The sequence below is a fragment of the Tamandua tetradactyla genome, chromosome 1 (genome assembly GCF_023851605.1).
Source record: "Tamandua tetradactyla isolate mTamTet1 chromosome 1, mTamTet1.pri, whole genome shotgun sequence".
Classification (NCBI taxonomy): domain Eukaryota; kingdom Metazoa; phylum Chordata; class Mammalia; order Pilosa; family Myrmecophagidae; genus Tamandua; species Tamandua tetradactyla.
In genome coordinates, this window is record NC_135327.1 from 108634231 (window position 1) to 108661321 (window position 27091).

The following is a 27091-nucleotide window of genomic DNA, read 5'->3' on the forward strand; positions in this document are numbered from 1 at the left end:
TGATATTAACTGATTAGGCAGTCCTCATAACACCAGTGTTCTTAGCCCTTCTATTGTTATACCACAAATAGCTAATTGTTCTTTTTTTTTACTAGTGCCCTGTTGTGTTAATACTAGCAATATATGTTTAACAATTAGCAGTCATCTAGGATCTCTTCAGATCATTCAGTGTAAGGGAGAATTAAGTTTCAGTTTCCCAAAATGGGGATTTAATAAGAAAGTGTTAAAAAATAGAAATTAGTAAATCTGTTCCCTGTTCTGTTCTGGACCTCTTTTACCAAAAAAAGTCCCCTGGGGAAGGTTGGGACTTTATAAAACCAAGTTTTGAATTGTACTTCAGTACCTTCTTTGCAATATAATGTCAGATGTTGAAGGTGAGGAAGCCAAGGATATGTTCTCTTCATATTAGTTCCCACGGTGTTGTCTCCAAAGTAAAAAATACAAGGAAAGCACCATCTTTTCAGTGGTACCATTCATTTCACATTTGACCTGTCAGTATATAGTGAACATGAAGCATCCCCGCCCTGGAAATACTGTGCAGAAATAATATGCAAATTGAACATATGGTCAGACCATGAAAAAGTCAAGTGTGGAGATGGTCTGGTCTAGCCACACATTAGAATCAACTGGGAGGTGTTTTACAGTTGCCTAAAATCCACCCCCAACCAATTTAATCAGAATGGGGTGCGCCCATACACAGATATTTTTTTCAAAGTTACCTGGGTTTATCCATTCATCAGTTAATGGATACTAACAGATTATTAGCCAGCCATAAAAGGAATGATGTTCTGATTCATGTGAAAACATGGATGAACTTTGAAGACATCGTGCGGCATGAAATAAGCCAGTTACAGAAGGACAAATGTTGTATGATCTCATTGATACAAAATACTTAGAATAAGCAAATTCATGGACTCAGAGACTAGAATATAGTTTACCGAGGGCTGAGGTGGAGGTAGAGAACGGGGAGTTAATGCTCAAATTGTACAGCATTTCTATTTGGGATAATGGAAAACTCTTGGTAATGGAGGGTGATGATAGCAGCACATTGTGAACAAAATTGACAGCACTGAGTATGTGTGTGTATGTGCTTAAAAAGGGAAATTTTAGGTTATATATAGGTTAGTAGAATAAAAATATATATTGTTTTGCGTTCACAATAAACTCCTTTCAGGAACTAAAGTTTCTCATTTGATGAAATTCCATTTATATATTGTTTATTTTGTTGCTTGTGCTTTGAGGGTAAAGAATAAGAAACCATTGCTTAGCACAAGGTCCTGAACATGCTTCCCTACATTTTCCGATAGGAGTTTGATCATTCTAATTCTTATATTAAGGTCCTTGATCCATTTTGAGTTGATTTTTGTCTGTGGTGTGAGGTAGGGTCCTCCTTTTTATCTATTTTTTTTTTTTAATTTTTGTGAATAGAGATCCAGTTTTCCCAGCACCATTTGTTGAAGAGTATTCTTTCCCAATGGATTGGTTTTTGCCATCTTGTCAAAAGTCAATTGGCCATTGGCTGAGAGAATTCAAACAGAGTTGAGGGGTTATCCTGGAGGTTATTCTTATGCATTATACAGATATCTCTTTATAGTTTATGGTATATTGGAGTGGGTAGAAACTGTTGAACTGCAGCCTTGATTCTTGAAGATGATTGTATAATGATATAGATTTTAAAATGTGACTGTGTAATTGTGAAAACCTATCCCTTTATCCAGGGTCTAGACAGATAAGTAGAAAAATAAGGACAAAAAAATAAATAAATAGGGGGGGCAGGGGTAAAAAAAATTGGTTAGATTGAAATACTAGTGGACAATGAGAAGGAGGGGTAAGGGGTAGGGAAGTATGAGTTTTTCCTTGTTTCTTTTTGTTTCTTTTTCTGGAGTGATGCAAATGTTCTAAAAGTGATCCTGCTGATGAACACACAACTATGTGATGATATTGTGAGCCATTGACTGTATACTTTGGATGGACTGTATGGTGCATAAAGATATCTCAATTAAAGAATTTAAAAATCAGTTGGCCAAAGCCTCCACTTCACCCTCTAATGGTGGCCCAGAGGTACCACATGACTATACTAACACATCTCCAGAATCTAAGGACAGTGACTCAAACTTATTTGCATACCCACAGTGCATATCAAAATTTTTTATTTTTCTCTGTTCATACATTCTGAGAATTAGATAGCAAATATATATATATATATATATATATCCATAGGACTGCAGAACACGAACAGCGAACCCTGGAGTAAGCTATGGACTATAGGTCATAATGCAATTGTCAAAATACTCCACCAATTGCAGCAAGTGTCCCACACTAATGCAAGGTGTTAATAACAGGTTAGTATATGGAAACTCTGTATTTTATGCATGATTTTTCTACATGCTTAACCTACAACTTCTCTAAAAAAATTAAATTAAAATAATAATAATTTTTAGAAGTTATCCTGGTGATTCTAATGTGTGGCCAGATTTGAGAGGCATAAGCCAGCCCTTGGGGAAATAAAAGTTATTAGGAACACATGGAAAGCAGATTCTTGCCAGCTGGCTGTATTTCTCCAAACCTTGAAATATAAAAAAATAAATAAGGAAAAGAAAACTGGAAAAAAATCAAGGGAAACCTAGGTATCTGAGAAATCACAGAAATGAGGGATTTGTGGGCAACCTAGCTGCTTCAGAGGAAAGCCTGCCACTCAGTCGTAATTCCTAGAGCTCTGTCCTCCTCAGGCTTGGGACAGATAGCATTAAATTCAAATTCCACTGTCATTATAAATTGCATGCTTAGTTCAAATACAAAGTAAAAAAAAAAACAGCATATTTTTCTTACTGGAACATTGTGTGTAGCTAAGATTGTTGTCATAAATCATGCCTTTGAAACTAAGATTTTTCAGGGACTATTTTCAAGATGAACGAAGGGGAAGGACACTGAATGACAATTGAGATCTGGTGAGTTATGCTGTCATTCCTTCAAAAAAGTGACCTTGGACAAGTCTCTTAAACTCCTGTCAATTTCTTTGTTTTTAAAATTACTGTATTGAGCTGTCTGTTTATTGTCATTCATTCATTTAGTCAATGAACCTATATCGGAGGTTGATAAAAGAGATTAACTGTCTCTTTTTTCAGACCTTGTCTTCAATGCTAGACTTGCTAAAAAGGTCAAATAATGTTTTCTACCTTTAAACATCCAATAGTCTAGTGAATGTAAGTGGTTACGTTCAATGTGAGGATAAAGCCTGGGGAGCTGAATAGTGGCATTGAGAGGTCAGGAAAGCTTTCTTATGAAAGTATCATTTTTGTAGGCATTTCGCAGGGAATGGGGACATCCAAAACATAGGGAGTGGGGGATGCATCATGAAAATAGAGCCTTTGAAAGAATTTTCTTTAATTCATAGTGGCTGAATTTTAGTTTTGAAATGGAAAAGGGGGAGGTTAAATCTAATCAGAAAGAACTTTTGTTGGGGGTCAGAGAGAATTGTTATGTAGCCATGGGATAATGAGACCAGAAAGGCCAATCTACTAATTAACTGAGCAGAAGATCAGTGGAAGGATGGTGAGATTGAAGGAAGAGAGAAATAAGTTAAGGAATGAAATGGAGGAGAAATTATGAGACCTGAACTATGTTGAAGAGATGGAAAGAATGAAAAATGAATTCAAAACCTCCAAAAAATAATAAAGTTTTTAATAGTAGCTATAGTTTTCAGAGTAATTGTACTTCCAAACAAATACACAAATATTTAAAACTTTGCAACCGAGTTTTTATTATCCTCTTCCAACTATCAGTAATAAGAGTATATTCATTTGAGTGTGAATAAACCTATAGGGATGTTGGCTATTAGTACTGTGTTTGAAGATACCCACAGACGTCTGAATAGCTCTCTACATCTTTACTTATCTCATCTCTAATACAGCTCTGGGGGTTTTCAGAAAAATAGAGTGTAATGTCAATTCTGTACTTAAACTGTAAGCATCAAACCCTTGGGAACTGTCAAGTTATCAGTCTTTACTACTGCAAACATAACACGGTTTAAGTAGAGCTACTTTAAGTGGTTCAAATTACATTTAGGTAATATTTTGAGTGAGATGAAGATGGAGAGATTTTCACCCAAATGTGCATGTGTATGTGTGAAATCAACCAAGGATATAAAAAGCTTCCTTTCCAAAAAGGAAAAGGCCTTTAAATTGCTGGTGTTTGAACAAGTGCAAACTAAATATTCTTTCCTCCTAAAAAAAAAAAAAAATTTGGAACATTTGTGACCCTTCACACTTCATGAAATTTTTAAAGAATTTACCAAATAGAGCTTTATGATCCTATGAATATTCTTTTCATTCATTTCATTTGCAATCTATAATGGAGATTATATATATATATAAAGAAATAACTTGAGACAATTAGCCAATGTGTAAAATTTTTATTGCTTATGCTTATTAAGCAAATTATCATTTCGAATCTTCAGAGTAGATCCAAGTACCAACGCCAGTTAAATCACTCAGGGAAGCATCTTGGAAACTTGCTTTTCTTCAGTCTCACAGTTTGAACTGTTCTAAAATTCCTTTTCTACTTTCCTAATGTGTAGCAGAAAACGACAGACATATTGGACCCCAGATGGACATTTATTTCTAACAATTTCTCTTTGTCAGAAGAAAAAAGGAAGAGCAAGAGAAAGAGGCAGAGGAGGAGGGTAATATGAGTATGGAGCCAACTGTCTGCTGGTTTTGTTAAGAACAGCTTATACTATGTGCCTAAGAGAGACTTCAGTGTCTTTAAACTAAAGCAGGGCTCCAAAGTAAAACCTAAGCATGCTTTTCATTCCACAGATCCCAAACTAAATGCCAATACAAGAACATCTTGTCATAATGCTTTAGCGATATATTTACTTTCAATTATTTAAAGGTACTAAAGGAAAAAAATGCAGATTAACTTTTTAGACCTTTAAATTTCAGGCTCAAATCTTTCTGGAGTTGGGACACCATGAGAAGGTCAGTGATGCAGGAAATCATAAAATTATTCACTGCCTGAGACCTCATCACAATCAGAAGTACAAAAACAAATGGCGAACATATATTGTTCTGGAGAAATGTTGCTAGTGATTAAAATAAGTTGATTTGGCAAATAAGTGCTTAGCTTAAAAGCTGTATTTTGCATGACATATAGCTCTGCACACAGTGATTCATGGATTATCTGACTAGATACCTTTGAATAACCGAAAACCATCTATAACACTTGTTATGAGGTAACAGAAAAAAGTATATAATGATGAGCGAAAAGTTAACATTTTTCTTATTAGATGTGACCAAATCATGCATGATTCCAGAAATTGTTTCGATTATTTACAATCAGAGGTCTTTTGTTTTAGAATTACTCTTTTTCCATCGTACTTTGAACTGTGACTGGTAGATGGCGCTGTCAGGATGTGATTCGTTGTTATAGATTAAAAACATTCCTCTACTCTTCTCTCAGAATTTCTAACGCCAGTTTCTAATTTGCCATGGCTGCTGTGGAATGGTCTTAGGAATTAAATATACTGCAAATTAATTTCCCAGGTGATTCTCAGAAAGGTTATTATATTTCTTTTGGTGAAATGATGTTGATTGGCTGTTGCTCCAGGCAATTAAACATCTTAATTTGGGGTTCTTGACAGACTTTCTCTTCTCCAACACTGAGGAGTTCAAGTTTTCCTTTTTTTTTGGTTGTTCTTTTTGTGTTTTTTTTTTTTTCCCCCTCTGGTGCCAGATAATACAGATCTGGGAAGTGGAGGTTCTTTAGGAAACAAGGCCTTTTTTATTTGTACTCGTAACTATTTCCATTTCCAACGAAATTTCCATTCCATAGCATCTGAACCTTTAAAATCGCACAACGCTAAAAAATAACTGGGTGATGCAACATTCTCTTATTTTGTCTTTCAGCCATATACCTGTAGGATACTGCCATTTTAATTTGCTTGAGAGGCTCATGAATAATTTCAAAACATAAAAGACGGGGCTCTAAAGTTTATAGGAAAGGAAGTAACTCAGAGGGGGGAAAAAGAGTAACAAAACAAGGAAATACATCTTTCAGGTCCAATTTCCTTACTTGTACACTCAGCCATTTTTATTGTCCAATCAACACAAGTTCAAAACATCTGACCACTGGAAAAATAGGGATTTTCCACATCTACATATTATGAGTCATTTTGAGTAACAATATCAACAACAACAATAATAAAACACTTCTTCGAAGTTCACCCCTAGATCTGCTCTGCTATTAGAAATTAAAACCAAATTATCTCAAGGAGTTATATCCTGCTGTTTTATGATCTAAACTTGAGGCATTAAAATCTATAATATTACAATATAAAAATAGATAGTTTCATTTTTTTTCTTATCCCTTTGATTTTAAAGTTCATACTAGGAGATCGCAAAAATTTTTTTTTGTAACATATATAAACATAGAAAAGAGATAATGTAAAGAAGAATTTTTATCTTCTTAATTAATATATCATTAGAATCTTTTCTTTGCTTTTGGAGAACTTTTATGTCCAATTATAACCCAAGCGTTCAAAATGTATGGTATCGCTGTGGAAGTGTGACTCAGTAAAATATGTCATCTTTAGCATCTGCTATGTTGAAAGAAATGTTACACAGTGTGAAATGTTGATTCATATTCACTGCTGAGAATTATATGGAAGTTAAAATTCCCTCAGGGAGACAAAAATTTGGGAACCCAAATATATATCCTCCTGACATCAGGACACAACTGTGGGAAAGAATGAGACTAACCATCCCGCTTCTGCTTCTCTGTGTAGGGAGAGCCATCATCTTTTTTCATTTATTTTAAATCAGGCCAATGGGTATCACACATTATGTTTTTTCTTGTTCTTTCTCTTCTGTAATAGTGCTTATTTTGGGAAAAAAAATGTATCTATATACACATCTGTGTTTGAATTAAGTATATACGTGTAGAAAATATATTTACAGCTAAAAAATCCTGAAGTCTAAATGATCTCCGAACTATTTGAAGGTTTGTCATCATAATAATGGTGATCTTAAGTCATGGTACATTTAAAATGCCCTCACCTACATCAGCCCCAGTACCACAAAACTCCAGTGAGCTTTTCTCCCCCATAAGCATTTTATGTTCTCCCATATTTGGCCTGATTAATTTGTCTTTTTAAAAGGAGACATTATTTAGAGCAATAGATATATTACTTACGGAAAAGAAAACTGGAAATGTGTCTCTGAATAAATGAAATTTTGTGGGAAAATGCACTCCTCTCAAAGAGACTTCATAGTTTCCAAGAAAAGAGCAAATTTATATTATGAACATCATTAGGATTGCATTATAGCCAGATAATTACTATGCAGACCATAGGCTCATATCATATTGTTAAATATCTCCAACTTTGATGGTGATTTTGTAGATGGAGATGTTGGATAAAAAGGGGACTCTTCATGTTCTATTAAGTTTAAAAAACTAAACATTTAAGAATATACATCACAGAAATTTAAATATTATAACATGCTTTGTTACAATACAGAGATATTTAAATTACATGAGGTAGTTATTATAGATGTCAGCATTTACTTTTTTGTGGTGGTTATCACTGAAATGTTTCTTCATATTTCACTATACTTAAGGCTGGACTTGGAAATAAATTTTCTGGTGTGGTGTCTTTTCTAAATAGAGGGATTTTTTTTTTCTTAAATTAGGAACATATCTTATAAATTTTGAAATAAATATTAGTGGTTTGCATAGGAAGGAAATGACTTTTCAGATCATAACACTTCATCTTTCTTATTATTTCAACACTATATAGTGTTCTCCCAATTTATATTCCATTTTGATGTATGTCCATGTGTTTGTGTGTTTCTGTGTGAGAATATATATGAGAGAAAATTTTTCATTGTCCTAATAATTAGGATATGAATTATCTGTACTTTAAAGAAAACTTTAACCCAGAACATGTTATCAGGGAAATAATATTAAATGAATAGTGGCTATGTAAATCACTGAAATGCATCTTTGCCATTTTCTGGAAGAGAACAGAAAGCTTCTAACTGAGTTGAAAAACAAAATAACTTCAAAATATACATTTCAATCCCACCTGTATTCAGATAGCCACATTTTAAGGTTGCAAATTGAATATATCCTTAGAGTGCTTAATCTATATTTGGTGAGTGAACTAATAGGATCAATTCTGTCAGTGGTGATTGTGTTTGCAATGTATGTTTGTACATAAAAAATAACTGTATTGTATTAATATTATAAAAATTACATTTAATAATATTTTTGAAGGGAAATTCAGGCAAAAGTATATGTTTGGGTGCCAGGCATTCCCTAGCCCTGGTTCTGGAATGGAGTTCTCTACCTGGTCCCAGTACTTGGCATTTTCTGAGTTTTAAGGGACTGTGGTGGCTCCAGGCTTGGGCCAACGGATCCAGGGGGCCAGGAAAGAAGTGGAAATGTGGGCTAAAGGAAGGCCTTCTTAGGAGCACATTTCTCTCACTAGGACTCTTCCTGTCACCATTTCTTGGGTTCTTCTGGGCCTGAATTGTCTGTGTCATCACCTCCCTCTGGCAAGGCCTGTTTCCAAGGGGCCCCTTTGCTCTCTGCCTCATTCCATGAATAGAATAAAGTTGACAGCTTCATTTCTGCTCCCCTGGTCTTGAAGGAAAAGCCCACTGATGTTCCTAAGAATCTTCATAGCTATTAACAAATGGGAAGAAAGATGATGTACAAAGGCTTCCATTTTTGTCTATCCATATTTCTCTTTTTATTTTTTTTGGATATAGAGACACAAAAGCATACGCAAATAATAAGAGCTGTCAAAATTTGTGGTGCCATTCCTGCGGAGGGAGTATCTTAGAAGCACTTTGACCCATAGTGAATCCATAATCACTTTACTTCTTTTAGAGCATAACCTCTGAAGGGAAAAGAGGAGATGAAAGCCATACCCCAGAGAAGTTGGGAGGAGGAGGGAGGTAAGGGTTTGCCTCCTCACTTTCATTATGAGGCTCGGAACAATCAGTCCCGCATCCCTAAATGTTGTCCTGGCCCAGAATTTAGATAAAGTTAGAAATGTGACTAGGGTTAAGAGGACACAATGGGAATTGCTGTAGTTAGTACGTGCCTGTGTTTGTACGGAAGTGTGTTGTTCTAGGAAACACAGATTTTGAGATAAGATAGAAAGGAAGAGAATGTAAAGGGGAAGGTAGTTTGGAAATACCCTGCAATATCATTTTTGAAGGGGAAAAGGCTTTCCAGATCCCTAGGCTGGAAGGAGGACTGTTAATTCCTAGCAACCTTTAGACTAAAGGGGTATACTGAGACTGTGTTCATGCAAATTCAGAATGTATCCCCTCTCTTAATAGTATGCTTATTTCCTTAAAAAATTTAGCCTTCTTTGTCTTCGGGCACATTAAGTCTTATCCCACAATGTTAGCAGAACATGTCAAAAGTGTGTGAGCTTCCAAGTATAACACTAAAATTATAACACAGCATGTCAGCATAAATCAGTCAATCTCCAGATTGGCAGAACCAGGATATAGCAATCTCAAACATTTTCACTTGAAAAGTTCATGATTTTCCCCATGTGACACATTAAATTTTATTTCTTAAAATTTTCATTTCCACCTTCTCTTTTTCACACTTCCAGCCCTAGCCCTGTCCTCAAATTCTAAGGTAACATTACTAAGAGACATTTGTTAAATTAATGTTTCTTGTTAACATAGAAATATAGATTCTCGTATATGCAGTAGAAGTGAGAGGTTTTTTCCCCCTCAAATAGACTTCTTTAAGGAACAGAGATCCTATAGTACTAACTTTCCAGTCAGTGTCAGTTTATATCTAAGGGTATCACTCCATCCTCAATTTAGTATTACTACCTAGTTCATTGTCAGTTCTACAACAGTATAAATACAAATACTTTTTAACAATTCTTCCATTTTTTTTAATTAGAGAAGTTATAGGTTCACAGAAAAGTCATGTGAAAAATACAACATTCCCATTCCCATGTGCCCCCCATTGTGGACACTTCACACTAGTGTGCTACCTTTGCTACAATTGATGAAAGAATATTAAAATAGTGCTATTAACCATAGTCCATAGTAAAATATACATAGTAAAATATACATAGAAAATATACATTAGGTATATTTTCCCATATACCGTTCTATTATTAATACCTTGTATTAATGTTGCATCTTGGTTAATTCATGAAAGGACATTCTTATACTTGTCCTATTAACCCTAGTCCACTGTCCACAGCAGAGTTCACTGTGTCATACAGTCTCATGTTCTATCTTCTAACTTTCATTCTGGTAAAATACATGACCCATAACTTTTCAACAACATTCACATTCGTAATTCAGCACTGTTAATTACACTCACAATTATGTGCTACCAGCACCACATCTACTTCCAAACCTTTATAATCAACCTAAATGGAATTTTCGTACAAACTAAGCACCAGTTCCCCCATCCCTACCCCCAATACCCCTTGGTAACTTCTCTTTTCGATTCTAACTCTATGTGTTTATTATAATTAGTTCATATCAGTGAGAGCATACAATATTTGTCCTTTTGTGTCTGGTTTATTTCATTCTTCATAATGTCCTCAAGGTTCTCCCATGTTGTCACATGCATCTGGACTTCATTATTTTTTTTACAGCTGAATAATATTCCATTCTATGGATAAACCACACTTTGTTTATCCATTCATTGGTTGATAGACTCTTGGGTTGCTTCCATATTATGAGCCATTATGAACATTGGTGTGCATATATGTATGAGTCCCTGCTTTCAATTTTTCTGGCTATATACCTAGTAGTAGGATTGTTGGGTCATATGGTAATTCTATATTTAGCTTCCTGAGAAATTGCCAAACTGTCTTCCACAGCCACTGTGCCATTTATGTTACCACCAACGAGTGCTCCTATTTCTCCACATCCTTTCCCATGCTTGTTATTTTGTTTTGTTAATAGTAGCCATTCTAATGGGTATAAAATGATATCTCATTGTGGTTTAATTTGTATTTCCCTAAAAGCAGTGGGATGTGGAACATATTTTCATGTGCTTTGTAGCCATTTGCATATCATGTTTGGAGAAATGTCTGTTCAATTCTTTACCTATTTTTTAATTGGGTTATTTGTCTTTTTACTGTTGAGTTACAAGATTTCTTTAAATAATCTGAGTATTAAACCCTTATTGGATATGTGGTTTCCAAGTATTTTATCCCATTGAGTAGATCGTCTTTTCACTTTTGAGACAAAGTCCTTTTGGTGAATTAAAGTTTTTAATTTTGAGGAGCTCCCTCAAAATCATCTATTTTTTTCTTTCATTACTTGTGGTTTGGGTGTAAGGTCTAAGAAACTATTGCCTAAAACAAGATCCTAATGATGCTTCCTTATATTTTTTTCTGTGAGTTGTGTAGTCTTGGCTCTTATATTTAGGCCCTTGATCCATTTTGAGTTCATATTTGTATATGGTGTGAGACAGGAGTTTTGTTTCATTCTTTTGCATATGGATTTCTAGTTCTTTCAGCACCATTTGTTGAAGAGACTATTCCTTCTCAATTGAGTGGACTTGGCAACCTTGTCAAAAGTCAAATTGGCCTGGATGTTAGGGTCTATTTCTGGACTATCAATTCTATCGGTCTATGTATCTATCCTTGTACCAGCACCATAGTGTTTTGATCACCGTAGCTTTGTAATGTGCTTTAAAGTCAGAAGTGTGAGTCCTCCAACTTCATTCCTTTTCAAGATGCTTTTGGCTCTTTGGAGCCCCTTACCCTTCCAAATAAATTTGATAACTAGCTTTTCCATTACTGCAAAGTAGGCTGTTGGAATTTTGATTGAGATTGTGTTGAATCTATAAATCAGGTTGAGTTGAATTGGCAACGATACTTCATCTTCCAATCCATGAACATGGAAGGTACTTCCTTTCTTTAGGTCCTCTTTGATTTCTTTTCACATTGTTTTGCAGTTTTCTGTGTAGAAGTCCTTTACATCCTTGGCTAAATTTATTCCTAGATATTTGTTTTTTAGTTGCTATTGTACATGGGATATTTTTCTTGATTTCGTCTTCAGATTGTCCATTACTTAGTATAGAAACTTATGTATAGAAACATTACTGATTTTTGCATGTTGACCTTGTACCCCACCACTTTTCAGAATTCATTTATTAGTTTAGTTTTGTAGTCAATTTTTCAGGACTTTCTACATGTAATATCGTGTCATCTGCAAATAATGAAAACTGTACTTCTTCCTTTCCAATTTGGATACCTTTTATTTCTTTTTCTTGCCTATTTGCTTTGGCTAGAACCCTCCAGTACAATATTGAATAACAAAAGTGACAGTGAATATTGTTCACTTGTCTTGTTCCAGATGTTAGAGGGAAAACTTTCAGTCTTACACCACTGGGTATGATGTTAATTATGGTTTTTCATATATGCCTGTGGTAGTTAGATTCAGGTGTCAACTTGGCTAGATGAAGGTGCTTAGTTCTGTTGCTGTGGACATGAGCCAATGGCATGTGAACCTCATTTGTTGTTGGTTACATCTGCAGTCAGTGAGGAGGAGTGCCTGCTGTAATGAATGATGTTTGAGTTAATTGGCTGGTGCTTAAATCAGAGAGCTCAACATAGCACAGCCCAAGCAGTTCAGCATACCTCATCTCAGCACTCACAGCTCATCCCAGGCCTTTGGAGATACAGAAAGAAATCACCCTGGGGAAAGTTGTTGGAATCCAGAGGCCTGGAGAGAAGGCCAGCAGATCGCCCTGTGTCTTCCCATGTAAGAAAGAACCTCAGTTGAAAGTTAGCTGCCTTTTCCTCCAAAGAACTAATGAAATAAATCCCCTTTTATTAAAAGCCAAACTGTTTCTGATGTGTTCCAGCAACTAGCAAACTAGAACAATGCCTTTTAACACGTTGAGGAATTTTCCTTCTATTCTTCGTGTTCTATATGTTTTCAGCACATTGCCAGGGAGGTTTACACTCCTGGGAGTCATGTCCCATGTAGAGAGGAAGAGAGCAGTGAATTAGCTTGCTATGTTGTTTGAAAGAAAGGTAGGCCACATCTGAGCAACAAAAGAGGCTCTCTGGGGGTGAGTCTTAGGTCTAATTTGAAGTAGGCTTAGCCTATCCTTTGCGGATATATGTTTCATATGAACAAACCCCAAGACTGAGAGCTTGGCCTATTGATTTGGTTGTCCCCACTGCTTGCAAGAATATCAGGAATTCACCAAAAGGGAAAGTTGAATTTCCTCCTTTCTTGCCATTTCTCCAAGGGGACTTTGCAAAAATTTCTTTATTCACTGTCTTATGATCCTTTTTATTTCTGTGGGTTCAGTAGTAATGTTCCCCCACTCATTTCTGATTTTGTGTGCATCTCCTTTTTTTCTTTCTCAATCTAGCTATGGATTTTTCAATTTTGTTAATCTGTTTAAAGAACCAACTTTTTTTGTTAATTTTACCTTTTTTTAATTTTCAATTTCATTCGTTGCTACTCTGTTGTTGTTTCTTTCCTTCTGCTTGCTTTGGGGTTAGTGTGCTGTTTGTTTTCTAGTTCCTTAAGGTGTGCAGTTATGTGCTTGATTTTAGCTCTTTCTTCTTTTTTAATGTAAGGTTTTAAGGCTATAAACTTTCCTCTCTGCCTTTGCTGCTTTCTGTAAGTTTTGATATGTTGTGTGTGTTCTTATTTTCATTCTTCTCAAGCAATTAAATGATTCACCTTGCAGTTTCTTCTGGGATTCATAGATCTTAAAGACAATGCTATTTAACTTCCAAGTATCTGTGGATCTTCCTGTTCTCTACCTGTTGTTGATTTCCAGCTTCTTTCCAATATGGTCAGAGAAGATGCTCGGTATGATTTCAATCTTTCTAAATTTACTGAGGTTTGTTTTGTAACCCAACATGTGATCTATTCTGGAGAATGATACAGGTGCACTTAAGAAGAATGTATATCCTGGTGTTTGGGGGATACAGTATTCTGTGTATGTATGTTAGGCCTAGTTCACTTATAACGTTATTCATATTCTCTGTTTCCTTGTTGACCTTCCATCTAGATGTTCTATATATCGATGGGAGTGGTGTATAGAAGTTTCCAAACATGATTGTAGAGGTGCCTATTTCTCCCTTCACTTTTGCCAGGATTTGCCTCATATATTTTGGGGTACTGTGGTTATGTGCATAGATATTTATGATTATTAATTCTCCTTGGTGGATTACGTTTAATAATACACAATGTCCTCCTTTGTCTCTTATAACAGCTTTAGACTTAAAGCCTATTTTGTCTGATATTAGTATAGCTACCTCAGTTCATTAAGGTTATTATTTGCATGAAATGTACTTTCCCATTTTTTCACTTTCAATTTGCTTATGTCTTTGGGCCTAAGGTGAGTCTCTTGTAAACAAATATAGTGGGATCATGCTTTTTAATCCATTCTGCCAACCTGTGCCCTTTGAATAGAAAGTTTAATCTATTAACATTCAATATTATTGCTGTAAAGGCAGGACATATTTCAGTCATTTTGTCCTTTGGTTTTTATAGTCGTATCTTTTATATTTTTTTGTCATATCTTTTTGTGTCTCTCTTTTCCTTTATTGCAACCTCTTTTTCTGTATAGTTGAACTTTTGTTCTTGTTTCTGTTTGTGTATATTTTTAAAGCACCCTGGAGTTTAAATTGCAGAACCTACACCTAGAACCTACTAATTTGAAAAGACACTAACAGCTTCAATAGCATGCGTGTTTTCTGCTCCCATATTCCTCTATTTCCTCTCTTTTTGTTGTTTTTGTCCTACTTGATCACTTTATGTTTTGCACATACATTATCAGGAAATATGCCTTTTTCTTGTTCAATTGTATTCTAATTCTTACATGAATTAAAAGGTAGAGTTGCATATTGAGGACACATTAGTATTGGGTTTTGCAATTACCCATTCAGTTATCCTTACTGATGATCTTCATTTCTTCACACTAGTACAAGCCACTCTCTCCTTTCTTTTCCTTTCAACCTGAAAAGCTTCCTTTAGTAATTATTGTAAGGCAGGCCTTTTTTTATGAGTTCAGTTTCTGTTTATCTGTTAATATTTTAAACTTTCCTTCATTTTGAAAGATAATTTTTCCACATAAAAAATTTTTGGCTGGCAGTTTTTCTCATTCGGTACCTTTGATATGTTATAACAATGCCTTCCCACCTCCATGGTTTCTGATGAGAGATTGGCACTTAGACTTATTGATAATCCCCTGTATGTGACAAATTGCTTTTTTCTTGCTGCTTTCAAAGTTCTCTCCATATTTTTGGTATTTGACATTCTGATTTGTTTGCATCTTGCGGTAGTTCTATTAGGATTTATTCTGCTTGGAGTATGTTGCACTTCTTTTTTTTTTTTTTTTTTTTTAACATGGGCAGGCACTGGGAATTGAACCTGGGTCCTTTGGCATGGCAGGCTAGAACTCTACCTGCTGAGCCATTGTGGCCTGCCCATGTTGCACTTCTTGAACACAAATATTTATGTCTTTCACAAGAGAATGGAAATTTTCAAATATTATTTCTGGAAATATTCTTTCTTCCCACTTTCCCTTTTCTTCTCCTTCTGGGACACCCATCATACATGTTTTTGTACTTTGCGTTGTCACCCAAATTCCTGAGACTGCTCAATTTTTTCTATTTTTTTCTCTATCTATCTTTCTGTGATTTCAGCTATCCTGTCTTCTATTTTGCTGATTCTTCTGCCTGTTCCAATCTGTTCTTCTATGCCGCTAGTGTATTTTAAATCTTTACTATCATGTCTTTCATCCCCATAATTTGTATTGTGTTTCTTTTTATACTTTCAAATTCTTCTTTATGTTCACACATTGTGTTCTTAAAATCTGTCATGGTCAGGTTCATGTGTCAACTTGGCCAGGTGGTGGTGCCCCGGTTGTCTGGTCAGGCAAGCATTGGCCTGTCTGTTGTTATGAGGACATTATATGGACTTAAATCATGACCATGTTGGCTGCATCCACAGCTGATTGCACAGTCAGCTAAGGGGAGTGTCTTCTGCAATGTATAATGCTTAAACTATTCACCAGAAGGCTTTTAAGGTGGATTCAGAAGAGACAGTCACTTTTCCTGCTTCAACCAGCCAGTCTCCTGAGAGTTCATTGAGGACTTTCATTGGAGCTACCAACTCGTGGCCTCCCCAGTAGATCTTGGATTCTTACATCCCAACAGTTGCCCAGTCAGCCTCTCCTGAGAGTTTGTTGAGCACCTTCATTGGAGCTGTGAGCTCATGGCCTGCCCTACAGACCTTGGGCCCTACATCCTCATGGTTACATGAGATACTTTTATAAATTTTGTGCTTTACAGATGTCTCCTGCTGATTCTGTTTCTCTAGAAAACCCTGGTTAATACAATATATTTTATCTATTTATGCATATTTTCCTTCATCTTGAAATGATTTAGGAGAGTTCTATGACATCTTTAATCAGTTGTTCCAATTCTGAGTCTCTGATGAAATTTTAAGTTGTTCCCCGATGGAGTCATATCTTCCTGTTTCTTAGTATGACTCATAATTTTTTGCTGATATTTATACATCTGATTACCTTGATGAGTTAACTCTAAAGGTTCATTTCTTCCTCTTCTCAGGGGTTTTGTTGCTGATTGGCTTTGTGTTAAAGCTCTTCTTTTATGTTTGGTCTAACTATTCTAGACCTTTAGAATAACCCATGTTTAACTGTTCAGATTTTCTCAGCTCTTCTTCATCTGATTCTTGTCCTGGATATGTAGTACAATTTTTAAGAGTTCAGTTTTGATGCAACTATTTCATCCCTAGGAGACAACTTCCTTTCCTCTGTTCCTTCTCTGGGCATCTTGATCTGTTCTATTTATTTTTGTGCTGAGTTTTCTCCCCAGCTACTATGATATATTTAAATTCTCTCCCTAATTTGATGCCCTGTTTTCCTTACACTTTTTGTTCTGGGACCCATCTGTATTACAGCAATTTAGTTTAATTCTCTCCCTTTTTTTCTGTGAGGCTTCTCTGTCTCTGGCTTCTTCACTATTAAGATGTCCTGTCCTGGTGATCCAGATGAGGTCAATCCAGGAAAGTGGATATTTCAGTTTGATAAAGTTGTCAGAATGCAATATACCAGAAATGGATTGGCTTTTACAAAGGAAATTGTTCACTTACAAGTTACAATTCTAAGGCTGTGAAAACATCCAAATTGAGGCACCAAAAAGAGGATACCTTCTCAGAGGAAAGGCCACTGGCATCTGGGGTTCCTTTGTCCCATGAAAAGGCACATGGTGATGTTGATGTCTGCTGGTCCCTTGATACAAAAAGTCTCTGTTGGCATTTTCTTTCTCTCTTAGCTTCTTTTGATTCTGTGTGCTCTCTGAAACTGTCTCTCCCTTAAAGGACTCCAGTAAATTGATTAAGACCCATCTTGAATAGGTGGGGTCACATCTCCACAGAAACAACCTAATCAAAAGATTCTACCCTTTTGTGAGGTCTAACCTCACAAGATTGAATTAAAAGAACATGACCTTTTTAGGGTACATAGCAGTTTCAGACCAGCACTGCGGCTCATTTCAGAAAAGTCTGCTTTGTCTTTAGGTGGTCTAGCCAGCTAAAACTGAATTGAGTGAGGACATAACAATTCTGCCAACTTTTCTGTTTGGGCTCCCCTCCCCCACTCTTTGGGAGCCCTTGTATTGCAGAACTCCTCATCAGTTTGTATTCCATCCTTGTCTCTGTAAACTTAGACCTCTGTGCCTGGATATGTGTGGGTTCCAACTTGGGGCTGTGAGTTGCTTTACAGTCTCTGTCTGTGGTAGGAGGGACTCAGGCAGGAGCCTCTGTGCAACTCCCAGCTGCATGGGGCTAAGTGAAGAGTGAGAGGGATGGGAACAGTCTGGTTGTCCAGGACAGAATTTTTCTACCTGATAGTTTTTTCTGTTTCTTCTATTCAGCAGTTGTGGAATCGTTTCTAGTCTCTACCATCCTACAGAGTTCTAGGCAAGTGGGATTTGTCTTTTTCTTCACTAACTCTTTGAGGAGGACTTTCAGGAGGTGTCTTACTTCACCATGTTGATGATGTCATTCAAACACAAATCCCTTTGAATCAATAATTACTATGATCATGTAATTGAAAGGATTATTCAGCTAACATTACCTGACTTAAAATGGAAATTTTTCATAGATTAATAGTCTAGTCTTAACTATACTTTATATTATACATAGCACAGTATATATAAACCTCCAGAGGATGATTCACTACTTCAAATTTCTCTCATAGTACAATGGCTTTCCTCAGAGAGTTATAATATTCCATTTACTGGTTTGTGGATTCATTTGCTCTGAGTTATTTCTGGCCAGTGGAAAGCATGCAGTTAACTTTTGGCTATTTTTCAAGCAGGTGTTCTATGATTTTATCAGAGATTGTTTCTGTAGGAATAAATCTGTGTATTATCTGTCTAGCCAAAACCAGTGCATACCCACATGAAATCAGTAGGTGATTAGGAAACATATAAAATGGATCAGAGGTTGAGAGGAAAGAGAAAAGGTAAATCTGCTTATTTTAATAATATATGTAGGACAGAAAAATATTTCTTATAAATCTCCCTTTCTCTAAAAAGAATAAGTTATTCAAGTAATGCATATGGGGAGCTATATTCAAGAAAATCTTGATCGATTCAACTTGTTTGCATATGTACTTAAATCTCTTCTCTGTATCACATAATTTTGTTGTCATTGATTTCCATTTCCCTCATTTCTTAAATTACATTTCACAATTTTTAACATCATCTTGCTGTGTTTGATTTAGTAAGAGATGTAAATATGCAGTTCTCAAAGTGCTGGAAAGTTTTCTATTTACCTCCTCGTTATATACAAAAAATGAGTATGTAAATGTACACATGTGCATGTACACACACATATAGACACTGCAACTTTTGACTTTTTGTCCTGTGAGTTCACAGTGGAAAGGACATCACTCACCTGTTGAGGAAAAGGCATTTAATGCCTTACAATATCAAGTAATAATTCTTAAAGACACTTCAGGTCATGCATCTTTTCTAAGGAAAATGTGCATTTTCATTTTAAAAAGTGCTTAGTTGTCTTCTAAAGTAAGCCACTAGACTGAAAATCCTTTTCAGTTGTAGTGCTTGAATTGGGTATACAGTGATCGAAATGTAAATTGTTATAATTTAGAAGCTGAACATGTTAGATATTTATTTTCCTTGCTCTTCTTTTTCTCATTATTTCATGAAAATAAATGACCTGGGTTCCTTTATAGGTATTATTACATCCTTATTTGCAGACAGTAATTTTTTGCTTGTTTGTTTTTGGATGGGCAGGCGCCAGGAATCAAACCCAGGTCTCTGGCATGGCGGGCAAAACCTCTGCCTGCTGAGCCACCGTGGTCCACCCTATAGACAATAATTTTTAAATCTAGATTTAGGTGTGAATTTTTCTAATAAGTAATAGTGAAATCACTAGTCAATGGAATTCAGTAAAATACAATTTAAAATATTAGAAGGAATGTTTTCAAAGTATTTTCTACTGGTCTCTACAAATGCACTATGTTATCTTTATAAAGTATAACTTTGTTCATAGATACATAATTAATTCTTGACTATTTGACCTTGACAGCTATTGTTTTGATACAATTTTAATGTATTTCTCAAATAAATGTAATGCAGTTTTCAAAGGTTTCTTATCTCGAAAAGTCAGGTGAAACAAACAAACAAAAACAAACCTTAAAGTCTTAGTATTGTTTCCTTTTAAGTAATTGAGTTAATTGAATTATATTTTAAAAATTAATGCATTCATAAGGCACCCTTTTCCCCAGGTCTCCAGGTCCTTTATAGACATAACTTTAAAACTATTATGTCCCCAAAGCCTTGTCAATACTTCAAAGGAATTTTTACTAGTGATCAATAAAAATAATTATTAAAGTAGATAATTAAGCTTAACTTCAGTTTATAGATGAGAATGTGAATGAATTTTGGACAGTTTGACTACTTCTGGATTTTTAGCACCATTAGAGCAAAGCTATAAAAGAGACCTTGGAAATTCACATATTACCTGAAGGCTTTATTTAGCTATAAAATTATTTTCTGCTACATCATTTTTTTTTTAGAGCTCATAACCAAGATAGAGGAAATTCTGTTTGATTTATATATTGCTTTCTTTGCTCATCCCTGCATTTTTCATTCCTCAAACTGCTACTCAACAATGATAATGTCTATAAGCATATAAGAAAACAGGGGTAAAAATAGATCTAAAAATTAAGCATTTAGAATTGAGCTAAAAAACTAGGCAATCGAATTTAGCACAGATTTTAAAGTTGAAAGTTTACAGGCTTTATAATGGATTTGTTACTTAGAGATATGAATCAAGTCTGATTTCTAAATGTGGTTGAACTCCCTTTTAATTTACGTAAAGGTTTTCCATAGCAATTTTTTAATTTAAAAAGTTTTCCATTTGATTTATTTTGATTACTTTGTTTTAATTTTTTTTCTGTTATATGATACATAGTCTTTGAAATTGAAGCAACCAGTTCTGTTTCAAGTATATTATCTGTAACCACTAATATCCACTCATAGACTTGCAAAATAGAACAAAAACTCCTTAAGACAAATATAAATATGAATTGGGCAGATGACTAGACACATTCTTTCCTACTGTGAGAAATAATATAGAAAGTGTTCAATATGTTTTAGTTAAATTAATAAATGGACATTCCCAAAGGCTACCATAAATAAAACCAAAAGTCTTCATTTAACATATGAAAGTTCTTTAACCCAGTAAAGTTGAAAACAATGCAATTTTTTTTGTTACCAATAGTGAATTTTATGATGGTAAAATTTTTTATCAATAAAACTCGAAATATGATATTCTAGGAATCATTCTATTTGTAATTCTTTAAAAATCCTTCTGCTAGAGGAAATACAAATGGCCAAAAGGCACATGAAGAGATGCTCAATGTCCCTGGCCATTAGAGAAATGCAAATCAAAACCACAATGAGATATCATCTCACACCCACCAGAATGGCCATTTTCAACAAAACAGAAAATGAGAAGTGCTGGAGAGGATGTGGAGAAAGAGGCACACTTATCCACTGTTGGTGGGAATGTCAAAGGGTGCAACCACTGTGGAAGGCAGTTTGGCAGTTCCTCAAAAAGCTGAATATAGAATTGCCATACGACCCAGCAATACCATTGCTAGGTATCTACTCAAAAGACTTAAGGGCAAAGACACAAACGGACATTTGCACACCAATGTTTATAGCAGCATTATTTACAATTGCAAAGAGATGGAAACAGCCAAAATGTCCATCAACAGACGAGTGGCTAAACAAACTGTGGTATATACATACGATGGAATATTATGCAGCTTTAAGACAGAATAAACTTATGAAGCATGTAATAACATGGATGGACCTAGCGAACATTATGCTGAGTGAGACTAGCCAAAAACTAAAGGACAAATACTGTATGGTCCCACTGATGTGAACCGACATTAGAGAATAAACTTGGAATATGTCATTGGTAACAGAGACCATCAGGAGATAGAAATAGGGTAAGATAATGGGTAATTGGAGCTGAAGGGATACAGACTGTGCAACAAGACTGGATACAAAAACTCAGAAATGGACAGCACAATACTACCTAATTGTAATGTAATTATGTTAAAACACTGAATGAGGCTGCATCTGAGGTATAGTTTTTTTTTTATTTTTTAATTTTTAATTTTTTGAATTTTTTTCTCTCTATTATCATTTTATTTCTTTTTCTGTTGTCTTTCTATTTCTTTTTCTAAATCGATGCAAATGTACTAAGAAATGATGAATATGCATCTATGTGATGATATTAAGAATTACTGATTGTATATGTAGAATGGAATGATTTCTAAATGTTGTGTTAGTTAATTTTTTTAATTAATAAAAAAATAATAATAATAAAAAAAGATAATGACAGTTAGTGCAATTCATGATCCTAGACTGGATCTAATAAAAAAATATTAGTGTACATCCTATTCATAAAAATTCCCAATAATAAAATATTGAATCCCAGTGATAAAGATCATATTCTTGGATTCCCTCATATTTTAATGGAATTATATTGATATATATTCACATACCATATAATCATCCAAAGTATGCAATCAGTGGTTCACAGTATCGTCAGATAGTTGTGCATTTGTCACCACAATAAATTTTTGAACATTTTCATTATTCAAAAAAAATTAAAATAAGAATAAAAATTATAAACAACCCCCCAAAAAAATAAAAATCCTTCTGCTGCTGCATGTAATGAGAACTATTATAACCACAATTTTCCTGTAGTACTGTAATATGAATGGTCTTTTTCTAAGTGGCATTTCCATCACATGGATTGAGTTTTAAACTATTTTTTTCAATGGCCAATCAGACATTATAACATAGTTGTGCTACTGACTTGGTATGTGTTCAATGTCAAGCCTTTTTTTTTTCTAATGAAAAAAACTTGAGAAGATTGTAAAACCATTAAAAAATTTAAACTTTTGGCTCAAAGGGACTTTCTGCAGTTAGGCTGCTTTTAATTTTCTCATTCTCTTTGGTGAACACCTGCTTTTCCTTGGATATTGAACCAATGTACAACTCTTTAGATTTGTTTTCAGTGTTTTTCTCCTGGAGTTCAAATAATAATAATAAATTTTTTAAATGTTAAATATTTGAATAAGAAAAAGGGAACTATTTATAGTTGGACTTTATGTATTCAAATGTGTACTTGTAAGATATTATTCTAAAATATTATGCATTTGCTTTCTTAAGAGAATGGAATATTACCTAGAGAAAGAATCACTTGCTCTCTTATATTGAGAATGCTAGAGGTTCTAGAAAAGTAGTTTAAAATGTAATGGTCTGATTCTGTTAACAGTGTGATTCTAATTACTCATTTGTGGACACCTCGTTGAATAATCATGCCTCTAAAGTCAGACACTGTATTATCCACTTTTGTACATCAACTCCTGGTACAGAATCCAGCACACAGTAGGCACTTGAAATATAATGTTAAATTGGATTGAAATAGCCATCTTTTGAAATGCAGTCTTTTATCATCAACTAACTTTTGAGCACCAACTTTGTATCATGCATTCATCTAGGGGCATAAGCGAAAAAGGTGAAAAACAGTCCTATCCTCAAAAACTCATAGCCTAATAGAGAAGAAAGATAAAAAAAATATGTGGTAATAATTGGCTGTGGCAAGTAATATGCTAAAGCAGGGTACTCAATCCTGGCTTCATATTAGAATCATCTGAGAATTAAAAAAAAAAAATTCCGTGTCCAGGCTCTATCTCAACCCAATTGAATCAGAATATTTAGGAATGGTTTCATGACCTCAGTGTTTTGAAATGGTCTTCCAAGTGGTACTAATATATAGGAGGTTGAGAAACACTGTGCTGGAAGTAAACATGGTGCTATATGGTGTTCTTAACTCAACCTGGAAGAATCGGGGAAACATACCTACAAAAGGCAATGCTTAACTTAAGCTTTAAAGAAAACTGAAGGATTAGTCAAATGAAAACATGGTTAAGGGCATTTTTGGCAAAAGAAAAAGAAATGGCCGAAGGCTAGGAAGAATATGACACATTTAGGAAAACAAAATGAATTAGCATGTAGGGTATGTATGGGCAATTCTGGAGCTATTAACATACAAAATTATGTATGCTAAATGCAAAAAATATTGTAATTAACTCTCCAATATTGGCTTTCTGTTCTAGAAAATCATGCTGCAGTTATTGATAAAGCTAGCACAGTATTTTCATTTCTTCTCTAATGATTGGCTCAGGAGTAGGTGGGTCTAAGCAAGTTGAAATTAATGAGAAACTCTCTCTGACCCCTTGGAAAAGAGAAGCAACATCTCCTATTAGATGTGTGGTGGGAAGCACATCCCCCAGTTACTGCTGGGTGCTCTGTTACAGCCAAGAAAGAAGCTGGTTTGAGAATAATTAGCTAATTGATACAAGGATGAAGGCAGAGCCAAGAAAACCTGAGAAGTTGAGCTGGAAAGGCCCAGAAGCCACTCTATCTCTGACTTATATGAGATTTAAATGTTCTTATTAAAAGACTGTTCTATTACTTGCAGTAAATTCAACCAACTAATTAATCAGTGAAAGGATTTTCATTTTGAAGACAATGAAGGGCCATTGTCACCATTTAGGAAAGGAATTTTAGAAGAAGAGAACAATATTGTGCTATCTTAAAATGGGATCTTCTTATATGCCAGACATTGTGTGTGCGTGTGTGTTTACTTTATATTTGTATTAAAAATCTTATAAAAATTTGGGATTTATTTTTTTGGCAGCAATATTTAGTTTGCATATGACAAAGCTTAAAACCAAAAGCAGAAAACTGCAGTTATTTTGCAAACTCAGGGGTGGAGACAAGTTTTGAACAGAAAGAATGAGTCAAAAGATGTTTAGGAGCTGGAATTGTCAAGATTTGACAACTGGTAGAATTTTAAGGCTAAAACCAATGGAAGAGTCTAGAACTGTTTATTTCTTAGAGTTCTTCCTCATGCCCAGGGGGGAATGGATTAAGCTAAGTGGGAAGCATTGACAATTTGGCAATGGTTTTCGTCATGAAGTTAACATGAGCAGATCTGTTGTTGCTAAGTTTTCAAGGTACTGTAGATTTCTGGTTACACAATGGGACCTAATAAGGTCCGTGCCAATGATTACAAATTGTAAAAGCAGAAGATTTTTACTATATAAAATCTCTGAAATTCCAGGAAGGGGAAACCATGAAAGTGTCCTATTGAACAGGTATGACAAAGACAAATGAAATGTACCATACCTATATTACTTACTTTCTCAGTGTGAATTCTAATGGATAATAACTTTATATTATGTCTTATAGTTAAATTTTTATTTCAAAGTTTGTAAAAATATTGTTCAGATTGTTTAGTGACTTTATTCTTCCAGCTCTCATCTCGATTGATGTTTTACATATGAATTCTCCTTCTATAGAAATATTCATAACCTATAGTAAGTGAAGTTCTAGGGGTATGCTTCATTTATGAAAGATTGATTTTTCTCATATATTAATTTCTATAGCTTTATAGTCTACATATTTATATTGTACATATCACCTATGATTAAATCTATACGGAGATCTATGGATATTATTGAATGATGTATTTAAAATCCAGACCAGGATTTTGTATCTCTCCCATTTCTACAATTTTGAAATATATACAGTTTGAATTGCAGATCTAAAACAGGTGCATCTAAAGGAATGTGGCTAGAAGCCAAATTGATTTTCTCTTAAGAATTTTGAAATTATTCAAAAGAATTTCTCCTCTGTCTCCTCAAGAGCTATTAATCAGGAAGTCCTGATTAATAGCTCTTGAGGAGACAGAGGAGAAATTTTCAGGTCAAATTTTACTGTGACTCAACACAAAAGCAGCATTTAAATCAAATCAAATATTCAAGGCTATGTTTAAAATTCTTGAATAAATAAGAGGTATGCAAATGATGCTTATGGCCTGCCTAGTGCTTGAGGGACTAGCAGAAGTACAGAAGAATAGCTAACAATGCTTAAGCACTTGCTGTATGCCAGGCCCTGCTCCCTTTACCTGACATGGAATACCTCATAAAATCCTCAAGCTGACATGACCAGGTATTATTATGCCCATTTTACAGATGAGGACATTGAGGTGCAATGAGATGAAATAACTTGCTGAGGATCATGGAGCTTGAATGTGGTAAAGCTAGGCTTCAAATCCAGGAATTTTGACCTGCTGTTAAGTCCTTTGCTCCCAGTGTGTTAAACTGCTGGTTTCCCAGGGAGTCAGTATAGGTAAAGCAAGCAGGGCTGAAACAACCAGCATGACATACTTTCCAATTTCACAATCTGTTATAAAGGCTGTAGGTACTCCGAGGAAGTGGAAAGACAAGAAAAGCCACACCATGAAGGCAATGGATTAAGGTTTGGAGGTATTGGACATGAGTGTGGTCACTGCCCTTGAGAGCTATGTAACTTCGGGTGAATTACTGATATGTCTTTGGTAAATTGATCTAGAAATAAATGTCTTCTTAGGTAAGGGTGCTTTGAGAAACAGAGGTGATATATGTAGAAACTGAGCAAAGACTTGATTTGGACTTCCTGGCAAAAGTGAAACGTGTACTGGGCCTTGAAGGATTTAGAGAGCAGGAAGAAAAGGGGAGTGAAAAAGCAAAGGAAAGGATATATTTCTGTATCTCCATCCTTTATCTATTTAGTGACCATGACATATATATACTCCTGTATCTGAAGGAAGAAGACACGATAACTTTAATGAAATTCAATTTGTGGAGATTTAACTGAATTGAATTAGATTTCTATAGTCTATTTAGGGCAGGATTACTTAATTTGCTTTTTCATTCAAAGCATACCAGATATAATTTCCTTAAAGTTCAAGAACTTTATGTCTATGGTGTAAAAACAAAAACAAGTCCTCTTGGTCAACATACATTTCTCAGCAGGCAAATAATCAGCTAAAAGTCATTTAATTCACCAGACTACCATGTCTGCCTCAATATGATGTCACTTTTCCAATAAGAAGATGTAAAAGCAAGATTTTGGCCATTTGGGGTATGTAAACTTTTGGAGATGTAGATAAATAGCCATGTGTCCCCTTATAGTATTTAATGATCCCATTTTCACAAATATAATGAAGAATTTATACTACATAAAATAATATATGATTGGAAATATTCTTCTCTAGGCTCTACTTTAAGGAATACTTTTGTTTACAATCAATAAGCATCTTCAATATTAGCATGTTTGTAATACTTGAGTCACTTTTTGAATCATCTGATACAGATTTTTAGTGTCTTGCTGATTTATTATTTTGCAGCACAATGCCCAACATAAAACATAATTGCAAATATCCAGCTGTACAAAAGGATATAATGCTTAGGTACAAATAGGAGATGTGATTTCTTTTTTTTTTTATTATTAATTAAAAAAATTAACAAAACATTTAGAAATCATTCCATTCTACATGTACAATCAGTAATTCTTAATATCATCATATAGTTGCATATTCATCATTTCTTAGTACATTTGCATCGATTTAGAAAAAGAAATAAAAAG

At 34.8% G+C, this 27091-nt stretch overlaps 1 long non-coding RNA gene across 1 annotated transcript in view; it reads left to right on the top strand.

The window, feature by feature from the left end:
- Nucleotides 1–17561: 17561 nt before the first annotated feature.
- LOC143651707 (uncharacterized) overlaps nt 17562–27091 on the top strand; it is a 28465-nt gene continuing 18935 nt past the window's right edge. The window contains exon 1 of the long non-coding RNA XR_013160162.1: nt 17562–17768. This is a non-coding gene — a long non-coding RNA (uncharacterized LOC143651707). The remainder of the gene's footprint in view (nt 17769–27091) is intronic.